The following is a 17,889-nucleotide window of genomic DNA, read 5'->3' as shown; positions in this document are numbered from 1 at the left end:
TTCAATGTTGCAACTTGCTGAAAACTGTCCAGTGTTAATTTCATCTCAAATAGACAGCACAATTTTTTTTTTCATCCAGAGTGCATCAAACAAGAATTTAGAGTTTGTTTGTGGAAAAGTGTATATTTCTGTGTTGCAAGTTGCTGAAAACTGTCCACAGTTGTTCATTTCATCTCAAATAGACAGCACGGCAATCATGTTTGCTGTGCTGTCTATTTGAGATGAAATGAACACTGGACGGTTTTCGTCAAGTTGCAACGTTGAAAATACAGAAATAACCACTTTTCCATAAACAAGCTCTAAATCATGTTTGATGCACTCTGGATGTACAATTGTTTGCTGTGCTGTCTATGAGCTTGTTTATGGAAAAGTGGTTATTTCAATGTTGCAACTTGCTGAAAATTGTCCAGTCCAATCAATGAGACAAGATCAGAGATGTTGGTTCGAGCTGCCTTGCCCTATTAAAAAAAAAAATCACAATTTAAGTTTGCTATCTACAAGAAGCATTGTCTTATGTGAAGAATGAATGTAAAGCTATCCGTCTGCCAATTGAAGCGCAAAAGAAGTTGGGTGATGCAACAGAGGACAATGACCCAAAAGACAGAAGTAAATCAACAACAGAATGGCTTCAACAGAAGATGGCCCAGTCCCGACTTTAAGCAGATTTAAAATGCTGTGACATGAACCCGAGAGTGGTTCACACCAGGCATCCTACAAATATTGTTGAACTGAAACAGTTTGGTAAAAGTGTATGGTCCAAAATTCCTCCTGACCTTTGAAGGTCTGATCCGCAACTACAGAAAACATTCGGTTGAGGTTAATTGCTGCCAAAGGAGGGTTCACTTGTTATTAAATACAAGGGTTCACATGGTGTGTTCAATAAAGACATAACATATAATTGTTTGTTTTGTCTATTGTTGTGACTTAGATGAAGATCACATAAAATTGTATGACCAATTTATGCAGAAATGCAGGTAATTCCAAAGGGTTCACATACTTTTTTTTGCCACTGTATATTCCCACACAAAATAATTTATCCACTAACTGTATATGCTCAGTTAACCTATATACTATTTGATATATTTGGATAATACTAAATCCTTCACACCAATGTGTGTCGACCAGCACAGCTGCTACATGCATCACTTAGTGATAATAAATAGCCACAATGAAAAGTTAGACATGCTTGGTTTTAATAAACTAAGAAGCATTTTTAATTCACATTTAAATAAAACGAAGTACAAACATGCCTGTCACAGAACATTGAGGACAAAGAAAAATGGCTACTGGTAGCAATAATCTAGACATAACGTGCAAATCAGACACTATTTTCCCAGATAAAATACACTGCCTTCATGGTCCCTCGCAAAAGATGCATTTAAGACTCACATTTTAAAGCAATTAACCCCTTCAAAAGTAGGACTGTTTATTGCCTTTTCCTTTATTTTGAAACATTTTAAAATAACACATTTGTAATTTCTTGAAATCTAAATGGATGAAAATAAAGTTAACATGATCGTTTCGTCCAATGACAGAGGGGATGAGAAAGGACATCAGGAAGAGTAGCTGTTGCTTTTGCAACAGATAATTGGGATCCTAAAAAAAAAAAAAAAGGCAGTGGCAAATCAACACTAACATTCAGCTAGTTAAACCGTGCCCCCTTATCTTGAACAGCCACAGAGTACACACCATAATAGGCTACACAACTTTGGAAGGGGATTAAGGTCGGAAACTAGATTAAATGTGTAAATAAAACCTCACACAATACTTTGGTTTTGTAATGTACATGACGGTGGATCGTTCAAGGCTTACACTCCATTGAGGGATGCAGGTTTACCGACCAAGACTACTTCTCCATAGGCAAGCCAGTGTTCATGTTATGTGCATTACCAAGTCACCCAGAAAGCATGCTAACTTTCAACAGCACACACCCTAGAGGCCTAAAGCAGGGCTAGCCCTATATTATACAGCTCAACCAACTGTTAATCGTTTGAGAGTTTAGTAAGAGATATGAAAATAAAATATAAGCGAGTAGGCGATGGACCAAACAACCAGGTGGCATGGTCAAAAAGCCACTATCCCATTTGTGAACCGGTGACCTAGTTTTCCCAGTCACCTAGTGTGACCACAGCTGCAGCTTGCATTGGTTCGGCTCCTTTTTTTTGTTAACGATTGAACTCATAACTTAAATAACGTAAATTATTCCCTTTTTCTTTAGTGACCTAATAAAACTAACGCTCCCCTCTTCCCCCATATCCCCCCCACCTCTGGATTTACCCTGCCCAAAGGCAGAGGTTGTTGAAGTGATAAGGTGAAAATGCTTCCCGTCATATCCGAGTGTTGACATCCAGAGGTGCCGACTCGCTGTCATCAGTTACATTGACATGTGTTCAGGAAGCACATAGGAGATGTCATCCCATGGGTGGCGGTACAGGCCCTGTTTTAGCCTCTTCTGGTCCAGGTAATGACCTGGGACGGGAAGTAGAGAAAGTGATTTGATTAACTAGAACTTATTTAACTACACCTTATTACTGTGATATAGTGAAGGGCGGAGGTGTATGCCTTATGATTAACGACTCATGGTGTAATCACTACAACATATAGGAACTTAAGTAATTTTGTTCACCTGACCTAGAATTCCTTACAATCAAATGCTGACCGCATTATCTTCCAAGAGAATTCTCTTCGAAAATAGTCAGTTGCATATATCCCTCCAACCTGAAAGAACTTCACTGGTCTCTATGTAAACTAGAAACCATACATCGAGGCTGCATGTATTGTAACTGGGGATTTTAACAAAGCTAACGTGAGAACAAGACTCCCTATATTCTATCAGCATATCGAATGAGTGACACGAGGTCGTAGCATTCTGGATCATTGCCACATTAACTTCTGCGATGCATGCAAAGCCCTGCCTTTGGCAAATCTGACCACGACTCCATTTTTTTAAAGATTCCCAGCCTATAGACAAACTAAAACAGGAAACGCCCCTGCTCAGGTCTATCCAATGCTGATCTGACTAATCGGATTCGACACTTCAAGATTGAAGCAATCACGTGTACTGGGATATGTTCCAGATAGCCTCAGACAATAACGTTGACTCGGTGAGCGAGTTTATTAGCAAGTGCATCAGAGATATCGTACCCAACTGTGACTATTAAAACCTTTCCTAAACAGAAACCGTGGATTGATGGCACATTCGCGCAAAACTGAAAGAGAAGCACCTCTTTTAATCATGGCAAGGCGACTGGAAACATTAACAAATACAAACAATGCAGCTATTCCCTCAAACAAGCAAAGTGTCAGTATAGAGACAAAGTAGAGTTGCCATTCAACAGCTCAAACACGAAACGCATTTGGCAGGGTCTTACAGTCAATCACATATTACAAAAAGAAAACGAGCCCAGTCGCGAACACCAACGTCTTGCTCCCAGACAAATTAAAAAACTTCTTTGCTCGCTTTGAGGACAATACAGTGCCACTGACACGGCCCACTACCAAAGCCTGTGGGTTCTCCTTCTCCGTGGCCAATGTGAGTAAAAGATTTAAACTTGTTAACCCTCGCAAGGCTGCCGGCCCAGATGGCATCCCTAGCCGCGACCATCTGACTGGTGATCATTTACGAACATATTCAATCTTTCCCTATCCCGTACGAGATTAGTTGTTTTTGGGGGTTGGTTAATCCGTTTAGGGACTCAGATACTCCCAGGATTATCAGAAGCGGGTTATCTATTGAAGTCTCCAAAACTTCAGAGAGGATCCCAAAAATTCCACACCAATAACCATGGAAGCTAGACCATAAGGCAAAGCAGTGGAGCAGTGGAGTAGAGGCAGCCTGACATTTATCACATGTAAGGGATGTGGAAATATCCTATGCAGTTTAGTTTTGGAAAAGTGTAATCTGTGTAATACCTTGAATTGTATGAGACGATGTCTGGAATTAATGGAGCATGTGTGGATATACTCCAAGCTCTCTTCCCAGTCTGCCACAGAAATGTCAGTCCCTAGTTCTTCCTCCCATTTTGCCTTGATGGCATCTGTAGAAGGTGTGCTAACAGATTGAAAAGCATCATATATCAATATCAGTTTATCTGAGGTGGGGCATATTTTTATGCATCTGTCAAACATGGAAGGTTTAGCATTCCCAAATGTTGGGAGGTGTTTTCTAACGTAGTCTCTAATTTGTAGGTATCTGAAAAAATTGTGTTTCCCTCAGCAACTCAAAGGAAGCAAAGGTCCCTTCTATGTATAAATCCCCTATGGTACTTATCCCCAGCTCCCCCCATCGCTCAAAGGTGTTATCAAGGTTAGAAGGGGCAAAGGAGGGATTCCTGGCGACAGGGAGCATGAATGACATTGGTCTAAGCTCAAAGTGGACTTTAATTTGCTTCCATATTCGGACTGTGCTATGTATAATAGGATTGTTACAATAAAGTGACATCTCCAGATTGACAGGCGACAAAATCACAGCACCAATAGAGAAGGGGTGACACTCCTCACGCTCCATAGTAAGCCAGCTGGATGCCGGAAGTGCGTCATCCAGCAGAAACGTAACAACGCGGAGGTTAGCAGCCCAGGTTAGCGGCCCAATAAAATATACAATTTGGGAGAGACAATCCTCCTTCCATCTTGGATTTACAGAGGTGTTTTTTACCTATCCTGTGTGTTTTATAATCCCAGATGAAAGGATTGATAATTGAGTCCAGTTGTTTATGAAAGGATTTAGGTATGAATACTGGGATGTTCTGATATAGGTAGAGAAGTTGTGGGAAGAAGACCATTTTAATGGCATTAATTCTTCCGAGTAGAGAAATTGGGAGAGTTCTCCAAAATATGTTTATGTAAAAGTATGTTTGCTTTGAGTTTTTGTATCAGAGGGGGGAAATTCTCTTTAAATAGTAAGGTGTATTGATTGGTAACTACAATTCCTAGGTAGGTCAATTTTTCTGAAGATAACTTAAATGGGAGAGGTTCTAGCCAGGAGGTGTTTTGCGACCGTATGGGCATTAATTCACTCTTGTTCCAATTTATTCTGTATCCCGAGAAGGTACCAAACAAATTGATCACATCAAGAGGAGGATGTCATCTGCGTATAGGGAAATCTTATTTAGAGTATCTTTAGTATTATAGCTGTGGATTGCTGCATGAGATCTAATCGTCTGAGCGAGCGGTTCGATAATTAGGGCGAAGAGCATAGGCGACAGCGCACAACCCTGCCTTGTCCCCCCGTTAAGGTTAAATCGGGGCGACAATGATTGGTTAGTGAGTATTCTGGCACAGGGGTTCCTATATAAAAGCTGGATCCAATTTATGAACTCATCTCCAATATTACATTTCTGTAGGAACTTGGTCAAAGGCCTTTTCGGCGTCAAGAGATATGACGGCAAGGTCCACGTTGGGTAACATCTGAGAATACATAATATTGAGATTGAAGAATGCGTTTCTGTTAGGGATAAAGCCGGTCTGATCCGAATGGACCAATTTGCCAATTAAAGTGCTAAGCCTGCTAAAATCTTTTGGTCTGTATTAAGGAGAGATATTGGTCTGTATGACCCTACCTCTTCTGGATCCTTACCCTTCTTATGTATAACTGTAATGAAGGGAGAGCTCCATCCTCATTGGCCTGAACAAACATTTTGTGCAGGTAGGGAGAGAGCATGTTGCTGAATGTTTTATAGAATTCACCAGGGTATCCATCTGGGCCCGGGGTGCCACTCTTTAGAGATTTAATTGTTTCTTGAATTTCATCAAGAGATATTTCCTTATTCAGGAAGTTATAATCTTCCTGGTTCAAGGGCAGGAAGATTACAGTCCTCCAAAAATGTTTGCATAATTAAGGGGTTATAGGATCCGCTTTAGATGTATATAGAGTCTCATAAAACTGCCGGAATCTGTCATTGATGTCTTTGGGGGAAGAGAGTAATTCCCCAGATGCAGATTTAACTTTGTGAATCATTCTGTCACTCACATTTTTTCGAAGTTGTCTGGCGAGTAATTTGTGTGGTTTGTCACCAAACTCAATTTTTTTTAAACAGTTACAGATCCAGTTGCAGCGTGTTCATACAAATCTTTTTAATGTGTGCTTCGGAGTTCTACGAGATTTCTGTGATTTTCTGAAATAACACACACACTCACTAAACACTCCGTAAATAAGTCAGTTCTTAACATAAAGACTTAAAACTCAAAATTCTATAATTGCCTACCACGTGTTCACTTTCAGCTTCCTGTGTAAACCGGAAGTGTCTTAAAATGGTGTCATAGGTGCTGTTTCCAAGGGTTAAAAAGGTCAGATCTTTTCAAAACTTCATATGTGTGATTAGGCAACCCCCATGAACTGTAAGTCAGTCATTTCTCCCAACAGATGTCAAAGAAAAGCTCTCTCTCACACACACACACACACACACACAGGATGGAGTGACAAAGTGCGGTGCTTAAAGACACACAGAGTCTGCAATGGCATTTCCATATTCTCTAGGCCGTTCCGAGTTCAACGAGATGCCCCGCTTGACCGTAGCTCGCTCTGAGTGCAGCGACCGTGAAAAAAGTAGGCCCAAAATGAAGCCTGGCCCTAAATGTCATTTGCTTTTGGGTGACAGTGAGAGAACCGTTAGGGTGAGAAGCACAATTCGACCTCAGGTACGCTCCTGAGGTCCTCCCGATCTGTGCAAGCCTAACCTTGACCGTGTGGCTTTAACCCTTAACAGTAAAACAGGTTTTTTTTGATCTCACAGATTACAACGACATCTCTCCCCATAGGAATACATTGCCTGCTCCTCTAAAGTCAACCTGAAGCCTATGTGGGTTATGAATGCCTTATGAACCTGTCTTCAATGACAGTCCATCAGGACACTATGAGGTCTACCTGTGTCGATTCTAAGCTTCCTGAAGCAACCGGAAGTGGTTAAAATCACCCTAAACGTGTTTTTCCATACCCAACCAGCAGTTTGTGATAAATAGTGCATTCAACCCTGTGTAAATCGGTCAGTTCTTAACATAAACACTTAAAACTCAGGATTCTGTAAAGGCATACCCCAATGAGGATATGTGTTTACCTATAGCTTCCTGTGCCAACCGGAAGTGCCATAATTGGTGTCAGAGGGGCTGTTTCAAAGGGTTAAAAAAAGTCAGATCTTTCCAAAACTTCATTTGTGTGATTAGGCAACCCCCATGAACTGTAAATCAGCCATTTCTCCCAACAGATGTCAAAGAAAAGCTCACACACACACACAGATTACGACACCTCTCCCCTCATTCCTGAGGTCCTCCCGATCTGTGCAAGCCTAACCTTGACCGTGTGGCATTAACCCTTAACAGTAAAACAGGTTTTTTTTGATCTCACAGATTACAACGACATCTCTCCCCATAGGAATACATTGCCTGCTCCTCTAAATTCAGAGGACGCATGGCTTTCGACCTTCGTCTCTCCCGAGCCCGTATGGGAGTTGTAGCGATGAGACAAGATAGTAAAGTAACTACTAACAATTGGATACCATGAAATTGGGGGAAAAAAGGGGGAGAAAAACAACAACTTCCAAAAGTTTTCAACCACTTTTTATGAACATGAGAATATTTCTACCATAAAACTACTACACGATTGTGTGTACTTTACTCAGAAAATATCCTTTTAGTCAGATTTCCAACATTGGTGATTAACATGATTTAATATGACTTTTGAGGCAATTTCTACAGAAACACTACTAAAGGATAGAATGGAGGTATAAATTGTAGAATTTCAACCATGAGATATTTTTCAATAATAATATAAATAATTTTATGTATTTTACTCACAAAATATCATTTTAGTCAGTTATCCAACATTGGTGATTAACATTAGGCAATTTCTATCATAAAATTACAACCTCGGAGATCTTTTATAATATTTGAGGAAATCAATTTTACGTATTTTAACAGGCAAAGCATAATTTCCAAAATATTTCAAACACTTTGGGAAATGCGTGCCTCTAGTGAAATTGCATGTTTGGATAGCGCGCGGAGGTGATCGTGCGGCAGAGTCGATTTCCGCGCTTATAAACGCAAGGTCGTTACAGTATTTTATCAGCAAAACATCATTTCCAAAATATTTCAAACACTTGTTGTTAACATGATGTAACCTTGAGGCAATTTCTACCATAAAACTGCTAATGGTAAGGATTGGTTTTGGGGTATTGGTAACTTTTTTTGTTATTGAATCTTACGGTGCTCCGTCGTATATCCGACGTCAGCATGACAACAAACTAGCTAGCTCTTAGCTCTGTTATAGTATAGTTACAGTTCAATGGGAAAAGCAAATCAATTAAGACTTGAAATTGAAATATACTGGCACATCAATCGTCTGTATATGAAATTCATTTGAAAGGGTGAGGTTAAAGATGTTTGTTTTTGTGTGTAGTTCACCACTAATCGGTAGCTAGGTAACGTTAGTTTAATAACCGAAATTTGAGCTAGGCTAGCTGTTAGCTAACGCTTGACTTTATCATCATGAGATAACGTTACATTAGACATACATGTGGCTAAATCATTGGGTGAAGAGGCGTATTCTGGAGGGGGAGTTCTGTTAGGAGCCGTGACGTTCGTTCTGAACATTAAACAAGCATCGCTAGCGATATGTTTTTGGAGGCGTAATGACCTTATCTTTCATATCCGTGATAACCCATTTTCAAAAAACTAAAATTTAAATTGATACACAGCTTTATAGGGCTGGGGTTCCCACACGACCATATTTCCATCTCACAGCACTTATTTACGGAAGACAGAGTGGACTACCTGAGCTAATTAGCAATTTGTTTCTCCGAATACGCCTGCTGTGTGAAGACAGACGCCACGAACGTGTTGTTACTGAAAAATACTGTTCTGTGTTAACCGGTTAAGACCGTGTACAGTAGGTGTGTATTTTTTTGCATTAGTGAAATTATTTTGATGTGATATGAACCTAGAGGGATTTATTTCAAGAACCGTAACGTTACTGCAACTGAGAATCGATTCACGTTTAGATGGCTTCCAGAGCTAATTCTCCCTTTAAATATAACATGTAACGCTAGGCTAAGTTTAATTCCACTATTGGGCTAACGTTAGCATCGTTGCTTAGCTGTGGGATTTGGACGTTGCATTGTAGCAGACGTTTGACTCAGTAAACCATATCAGCAAACCAATGGGGAAAGTCCACGGTCTTTACCAACGCAACTAGCTAGCTAGCTACCTTGTTTTGTGTAGTGACACAGGGACTGAGGGAGGGCGCAACGTCAGCCATTAGCTAGTTAGCGTAGTTTTGACATACAGTCCTTTCAGTGTGGTCATGGCCAGGTGGTGTGCCCGATAATGACTGGTTTTAATGCGTCTCAACCATTGACTTCAGCATCTTAGTTGCACAACCATATGTTGATGCATAACTAGCTAGCCAGTGAAATGTGAGGGCTCAATGTATGAGTTGCAACAGCACCTCACCACACGCAGCAGCAACTGTTGCTGCCTATCTTTCTTTTCTAGTTTGTGAGAAGACAAAGAACAGGGCCATTCTTTCACCTGACAGCTAGCCAGCCGGAGAGACGGGGAACAGGATAGGGAAACAGTGCGCTGCAGAGCCACCAGAGAAGATGGCTAGCAGCCCAGAGAAGAGTTCCACAGCACAGGAGCTGAAGGAGCAGGGCAACCAACTGTTCCTCTGCCGCAAGTACCAGGAAGCTGCCACCTGCTACAGCAAAACCATAGTGAGTAGCAAGCTACTGCTCTTAAGGGGAATGATGATGTAAAATGTCTACACCTTTTCAGATGACTGAAAGTCTATATGATATGAGATATTGACACTGTCCTATTCACCTACTCTGAATAGATGTCAGAATAGAAGTAGCTTGGTCTGATGCACTCTTACAAAAATAGCTTGTGCAATATGTAGGCCTAACGTGCGTGGTTGCACCTGTGTGTGTGTATACATCTTGCCAACAGAACCGTAACCCCTCAGTGGCGGTGTACTACACCAACCGTACTCTGTGCCAAGTGAAGCTGCAAGCAGAACGACAAAGCCCTGGCGGACTGCAAGCACGCGCTGGAACTGGACCCCCATTCTGTCAAAGCCCACTTCTTCCTGTGCCAGTGTCACCTGGAGCTGGAGAACTACAACGAGGCCATCGGCAACCTGCAGAGAGGTCAGGACCAACCCTCAAGGCCAGTTTCCTAGACACAGATTAAGTTTGGGCCTGTATTCACTAAGGGTCCGATTTAGGAAATTACGCCTTTCCTATATACTTTTTAGTAGTTGGTATTCAGAGTAACCTTATTAAGGTGCGTAACAGGCTTTGTAGGCGTGGTTCACTTGCGCACGCCAAATAAGTGTAATTGAACTGCTAGAAACCTTCCCACTGGCTGGCCAACAGATGTTCTCGTGGAGTTTTTATTCAATAGGGTTTTCAGTACATTTGTCTTAATAAGTCATCCCTTTAAATACAGTACACCTTTTCACTTTGGTTTTTGTCAACAGACTCAATAGAATATATTGAGAGAACGGGTTCAGAATATTATGGATCAATGAAGGAAAGATATCTAAATATATGCATATTTGTCTCCGTTTCAACACCAGTTGGATGTCTTGCTCCCAGGCAGACTAAATGACTTTTTTGCCCGCTTTGAGGACAATACAGTGCCACTGACACGGCCTGCTACGAAAACATGCGGTCTCTCCTTCACTGCAGCCGAGGTGAGTAAGACATTTAAACGTGTTAACCCTCGCAAGGCTGCAGGCCCAGACGGCATCCCCAGCCGCGCCCTCAGAGCATGCGCAGACCAGCTGGCCGGTGTGTTTACGGACAAATTCAATCAATCCCTATACCAGTCTGCTGTTCCCACATGCTTCAAGAGGGCCACCATTGTTCCTGTTCCCAAGAAAGCTAAGGTAACTGTGCTAAACGACTACCGCCCCGTAGCACTCACATCCGTCATCATGAAGTGCTTGGAGAGACTAGTCAAGGACCATATCACCTCCACCCTACCTGACACCCTAGACCCACTCCAATTTGCTTACCGCCCAAATAGGTCCACAGACGATGCAATCTCAACCATACTGCACACTGCCCTAACCCATCTGGACAAGAGGAATACCTATGTGAGAATGCTGTTCATCGACTACAGCTCGGCATTCAACACCATAGTACCCTCCAAGCTCGTCATCAAGCTCGAGACCCTGGGTCTCGACCCCGCCCTGTGCAACTGGGTACTGGACTTCCTGACGGGCCGCCCCCAGGTGGTGAGGGTAGGCAACAACATCTCCTCCCCGCTGATCCTCAACACTGGGGCCCCACAAGGGTGCGTTCTGAGCCCTCTCCTGTACTCCCTGTTCACCCACGACTGCGTGGCCACGCACGCCTCCAACTCAATCATCAAGTTTGCGGACGACACAACAGTGGTAGGCTTGATTACCAACAACGACGAGACGGCCTACAGGGAGGAGGTGAGGGCCCTCGGAGTGTGGTGTCAGGAAAATAACCTCACACTCAACGTCAACAAAACTAAGGAGATGATTGTGGACTTCAGGAAACAACAGAGGGAACACCCCCCTATCCACATCGATGGAACAGTAGTGGAGAGGGTAGCAAGTTTTAAGTTCCTCGGCATACACATCACAGACAAACTGAATTGGTCCGCTCACACAGACAGCATCGTGAAGAAGGCGCAGCAGCGCCTCTTCAACCTCAGGAGGCTGAAGAAATTCGGCTTGTCACCAAAAGCACTCACAAACTTCTACAGATGCACAATCGAGAGCATCCTGGCGGGCTGTATCACCGCCTGGTATGGCAACTGCACCGCCCTCAACCGTAAGGCTCTCCAGAGGGTAGTGAGGTCTGCACAACGCATCACCGGGGGCAAACTACCTGCCCTCCAGGACACCTACACCACCCGATGTCACAGGAAGGCCATAAAGATCATCAAGGACATCAACCACCCGAGCCACTGCCTGTTCACCCCGCTATCATCCAGAAGGCGAGGTCAGTACAGGTGCATCAAAGCTGGGACCGAGAGACTGAAAAACAGCTTCTATCTCAAGGCCATCAGACTGTTAAACAGCCACCACTAACACTGAGTGGCTGCTGCCAACACACTGACACTGACTCAACTCCAGCCACTTTAATAATGGGAATTGATGGGAAATTATGTAAATATATCACTAGCCACTTTAAACAATGCTACCTTATATAATGTTACTTACCCTACATTATTCATCTCATATGCATACGTATATACTGTACTCTATATCATCGACTGTATCCTTATGTAATACATGTATCACTAGCCACTTTAAACTATGCCACTTTGTTTACATACTCATCTCATTTGTACATACTGTACTCGATACCATCTACTGTATCTTGCCTATGCTGCTCTGTACCATCAATTCATATATCCTTATGTACATATTCTTTATCCCCTTACACTGTGTACAAGACAGTAGTTTTGGAATTGTTAGTTAGATTACTTGTTATTACTGCATTGTCGGAACTAGAAGCACAAGCATTTCGCTACACTCGCATTAACATCTGCATGTGACAAATAAAATTTGATTTGATTTGATTTAGATTTTTTTTAAATACTCTGATCTTGTAACCTACAAGATCAGAGTATTTTTTTAAAATTTAGGGTTAGGAAAGTATTTATGAATCATAAAAAAATAACTTGGAGAACCTTTCGGCATGAAAGAAAGTAAACAGTGGTTTGATTCATTCTAAAAATTGCCACACTCACTTATGTGGTAATGTTGTGGTAATGTTGGAATATTTGTGTACATAGAGAATAGTGTACAACATCTATTGCCTGCACCAACCATGGAACTGGGTGATGACACAGCCAAGTATGGTGCCATACATCGGGTTCAAACTGCTGTCTTAATCAGTGTTCCGCTCCATAAACGATTTAATTAGCCTTTTATTATGTTATCAATTGTTACTAATGATCCTTAGCAATAGCCACATGGCCGTGACGGCGTTTACAGAGGAAGCAAATAAAGGTAAACCTTTAGGGGTTAGGTTATACCTACTGAAGGGAACTAATAGTAAATTGGCAGTTGAATAAGTGTTATTATTATGCCTACTCACAGTCGATACTGATAGTGGTTAATATTTAACATGATAGAAATAGGAGACAAAGTCGGGGTAGCCTATAATTAAGACATTCAGGAGTGTCCATCCCTGCAAGTTAAAAGGCCGTACAATAAAATTCTGCATAATGGCACGGCATGTCCCAGTGTGTAATCTTGGTTTCATCAGCCCAGAAAATATTGTTTCTCATGTCTGAGAGGCCTTCAAGTTGTAGAACTACCTCAAGGATGATCAATGGAAACAGGATGCACCTCAGCTCAATTTCGAGTATCATAGCAAATGGTCTGAATACTTATGTAAATAAGGTATTTCTGTTTTTGCAAACATTTCTAAACCTGTTTTTGTTGTGTCATTATGGGGTGTTGTGTGTAGATTGAGGGGGAAAAATGTATTAATATATTGTTAGTTACGCTGTAACATAACAATGTGGAAAAAGTGAAGGGGTCTGAATACTTTCTGAATGCACTGTAGATGTGCAGTATTGGGTCGAGTGCAATTTATAATGCTGTCAACATTCTAACTATACCCAGTACTAGGCATCTCTGAGGCAGTATTACATTCATGTCTGGACCTTTTCTGTCGGCAGCTTACAATCTGGTCAAGGAGCAGAGACTGAACTTTGGAGACGACTTCCCGAGTGCCCTGCGGGTCACTAAGAAGAAGCGCTGGAATAGCATTGAGGAGAAGCGCATCAACCAGGAGAACAAGCTGCATGCATATCTCACCAAACTTATCCTAGCAGAGAAGGAGAGGTGAGGGAGGGACCGGGAGCTAGGCTTTTGGGCAGATAATCATACTAGTGTATGAGCAAAATGTCTGCACTGATATTCCTACATTTTGGCCCATTCCACCTGACAGCTGGTGTAACGGAGTCAGGTTTGTCGGCCTCTTTGCTCGCACACGCTTTTTCAGTTCTGCCCACACATTTTCTATAGGATTGAGGTCAGGGCTCTGTGATGACAACTCCAATACCTTGACTTTGTTGTCCTTACGCCATTTTCCCACAACTTTTTCGGTCCGAGAACCTTCTAGAGCCACGTACCTCACCACGCACTATCGACCTGGGGTCTAGAACAGGTTTCTAAAGTTTCGTAACTCTAGTTCTGACAGTTCTTTTTTAGCTCGAACAAAGCTAACTAATGTATATCTCAGTGTATGTCTCTACGCACCCCAATGTGTCCCTCCTTCCAAGCTGTGCTTGTGTGTGATTTAGTTTTTCTTTGAAATTTTATGGGAAAAATGACTGATTTACAGTTCATGGGGGTTGCCTAATCACACACATGAAGTTTTGGAAAGATCTGACTTTTTTAACCCTTTGAAACATCCCCTGTGACACCAATTATGGCACTTCCGGTTGGCACAGGAAGCTATAGGTAAACACATATCCTCATTGGGGTGTGCCTTTACAGAATCCTGAGTTTTAAGTGTTTATGTTAAGAACTGACCGATTTACACAGGGTTGAATGCACTATTTATCACAAGCTGCTGGTTGGGTATGGAAAAACACGTTTAGGGTGATTTTAACCACTTCCGGTTGCTTCAGGAAGCTTAGAATCGACACAGGTAGACCTCATAGTATCCTGATGGACTGTCATTGAAGACAGGTTCATAAGGCATTCATAACCCACATAGGCTTCAGGTTGACTTTAGAGGAGCAGGCAATGTATTCCTATGGGGAGAGATGTCATTGTAATCTGTGAGATCAAAAAAAAAAACTGTTTTACTGTTAAGGGTTAATGCCACGCGGTCAAGGTTAGGCTTGCACAGATCGGGAGGACCTCAGGAACGTACCTGAGGTCGAATTGTGCTTCTCACCCTAACGGTTCTCTCACTGTCACCCAAAAGCAAATGACATTTAGGGCCAGGCTTCATTTTGGGCCTACTTTTTTCACGGTCGCTGCACTCAGAGCGAGCTACGGTCAAGCGGGGCATCTCCTTGAACTCGGAACGGCCTAGAGAATATGGAAATGACATTGCAGGCTGTGTGTGTCTTTAAGCACCGCACTTTGTCACTCCATCCTTGCTGTGTGTGTGTGTGTGTGTGAGAGAGCTTTTCTTTGACATCTGTTGGGAGAAATGACTGATTTACAGTTCATGGGGGAAAAGGGGGGTAAAAAACAACATAACTTCCAAAGGTTTTCAACCACTTTTCGTGAACATGAGAATATTTCTACCATAAAACTACTACACGATTTTGTGTACTTTACTCAGAAAATATCCTTTTAGTCAGATTTCCAACATTGGTGATTAACATGATTTAATATGACTTTTGTGGCAATTTCTACAGAAACACTACTAAAGGACAGAATGGAGGTATAATTTGTAGAATTTCAACCATGAGATCTTTTTCAATAATAATATAAATAATTGTATGCATTTTAGTCAGTGACATTGGTGATTAACATTAGGCAATTTCTATCATAAAATTACAACACAACAGAAATGAAGTGCCATTTGGAGAATTTCAACCTCGGAGATATTTTATAATATTTGAGGAAATCAATTTTACGTATTTTAACAGGCAAAGCATAATTTCCAAAAGATTTCAAACACTTTGGGAAATGCGTGCCTCTAGTGAAATTGCATGTTTGGATAGCGCGCCGAGGTGATCGTGCGGCAGAGTCGATTTCCGCGCTTATAAACGCAGGGTCGTTACAGTATTTTATCAGCAAAACATAATTTCCTAAATATTTCAAACACTTGATGTTAACATGATGTAATATGACCTTGAGGCAATTTCTACCATAAAACTACTAATGGTAAGGATTGGTTTTGGGGTATTGGTAACTTTTTTGTTATTGAATCTTACCTCGCGGTGCTCCGTCGTATATCCGACGTCAGCATGACAACAAACTAGCTAGCTCTTAGCTCTCTGTTATAGTATAGTTACAGTTCAATGGGAAAAGCAAATCAATTAAGACTTGAAATTGAAATATACTGGCACATCAATCGTCTGTATATGAAATTCTTTCGAACGGGTGAGGTTAAAGATGTTTGTTTTTGTGTGTAGTTCACCACTAATCGGTAGCTAGGTAACGTTAGTTTAATAACCGACATTTGAGCTAGGCTAGCTGTTAGCTAACGCTTGACTTTGTCATCATGAGATAACGTTACATTAGACATACATGTGGCTAAATCATTGGGTGAAGAGGCGTATTCTGGAGGGGGAGTTCTGAACATTAAACAAGCATCGCTAGCGATATGTTTTTGGAGGCGTGATGACCGTATCTTTCATATCCGTGATAACCCATTTTCAAAAAACTAAAATTTAAATTGATACACAGCTTTATAGGGCTGGGGTTCCCACACGACCATATTTCCATCTCACAGCGCTTATTTACGTTAGACAGAGTGGACTACCTGAGCTAATTAGCAATATGTTTCTCCGAATACGCCTGCTGTGTGAAGACAGACGCCACAAACGTGTTGTTACTGAAACATACTGTTCTGTGCTCAAACGTTCATTAAAACACAGGGTATTGATATAAAGCTACACTCGTTGTGAATCTAGCCAACAAGTCAGATTTCTAAAATGCTTTTCGGCGAAAGCATGAGAAGCTATTATCTGATAGCATGCAACACCCCGAAATACCTGAAGGCGACGTAAACAAAAGAATTAGCGTAGCCGGCGCTACACAAATAGCATAAATAAAATATTCATTACCTTTGACGAGCTTCTTTGTTGGCACTCCTATCTGCCCCCTAATCACTATTGGGTCTTTTTTTTCTTCGATTAAATCGGTCCATATATAACCAAAATATCCATATATGGAAACTGTGTGATTCAGAAAAAAACACCGTTTCAAAACGCAGCGTCATTTTTTAAAATTAAAAAGGTCGACGATAAACTTTCACAAAACACTTCGAAATACTTTTGTAATACAACTTTAGGTATTAGTAAACGTTAATAATCTATCAAATTGATCACGGGGCGATGTGTAATTCAATAGCTCCACGTCTTCAAATCATGTTCGGAAATCTCTCTTCCAAAACTTCCTGTCGGAGACCGGATGGAATGGGGTTTCTTCTTTGTTTGACCAAGAAATAACTCCCAGAAATTGACAAGACTGGCGACATCGTGTGGAAGCTGTAGGAATTGCAATCTCAGCACCATTTAATTTGGTGTCCCTTAAACAAGACATGCAAGTGGCGCATGGATATTTTTTCGTTTTCAGTGACCAGTTTTTCTTGCGCTTTTCGATGAAACACACGCTCTGTTATAGCCACAGCCGTGATTTAACTAGTTTTAGAAACGTGAGTGTTTTCTATCCACACATACTAATCACATGCAAATACTATATTCCTGGCATGAGTAGCAGGACGCTGAAATGTTGCGCGATTTTTAACAGAATGTTCGAAAAAGTAGGGGGTAGGCTTAACACTTAAAACTCAGGATTCTGTAAAGGGCATACCCCAATGAGGATATGTGTTTACCTATAGCTTCCTGTGCCAACCGGAAGTGCCGTAATTGGTGTCACAGGGGCTGTTTCAAAGGGTTAAAAAAGTCAGATCTTTCCAAAACGTCATTTGTGTGATTAGGCAACCATGAACTGTAAATCAGTCATTTCTCCCAACAGATGTCAAAGAAAAGCTCTCACACACACACCTGTTGGATTTTTAAAGTGTTTACACCTGGCATTTGCCATATGGCAATCAACTTTGAACGAAACGACGCCGAATTGAGTTGTATTGGACACCGTGTATATGGTTTGTCAAGTGCCAATGACTTCCCATTCATTTTTGTCCATTTCAGGGGGGTGTTCTCTTACAATACCTCTTGCTGACAGTGTTCCTAACATCCCAAAAACGC

General features: G+C 41.6%; 1 long non-coding RNA gene across 2 annotated transcripts; it reads right to left on the bottom strand.

Annotated features, from left to right (window-relative positions):
* Nucleotides 1-1,171: 1,171 nt before the first annotated feature.
* LOC110513651 (uncharacterized) lies at nt 1,172-17,096 on the bottom strand. 2 transcript variants are annotated; one of them, XR_016489431.1, is made up of 2 exons: nt 16,744-17,096; nt 1,172-2,469 (listed from the first exon to the last, which is right to left on the bottom strand). It is a non-coding gene; the product is annotated as an uncharacterized LOC110513651 (long non-coding RNA). The 2 variants fall into 2 exon arrangements; XR_005046807.2 differs by lacking the exon at nt 16,744-17,096 and adding an exon at nt 3,913-6,336.
* Between the last annotated feature and the right edge of the window lie 793 nt (nt 17,097-17,889).

Source organism: Oncorhynchus mykiss, chromosome 20, assembly GCF_057628025.1.
Source record: "Oncorhynchus mykiss isolate SJ-2025 chromosome 20, ASM5762802v1, whole genome shotgun sequence".
Classification (NCBI taxonomy): domain Eukaryota; kingdom Metazoa; phylum Chordata; class Actinopteri; order Salmoniformes; family Salmonidae; genus Oncorhynchus; species Oncorhynchus mykiss.
This window is presented reverse-complemented; position numbering and strand designations above follow the sequence as displayed.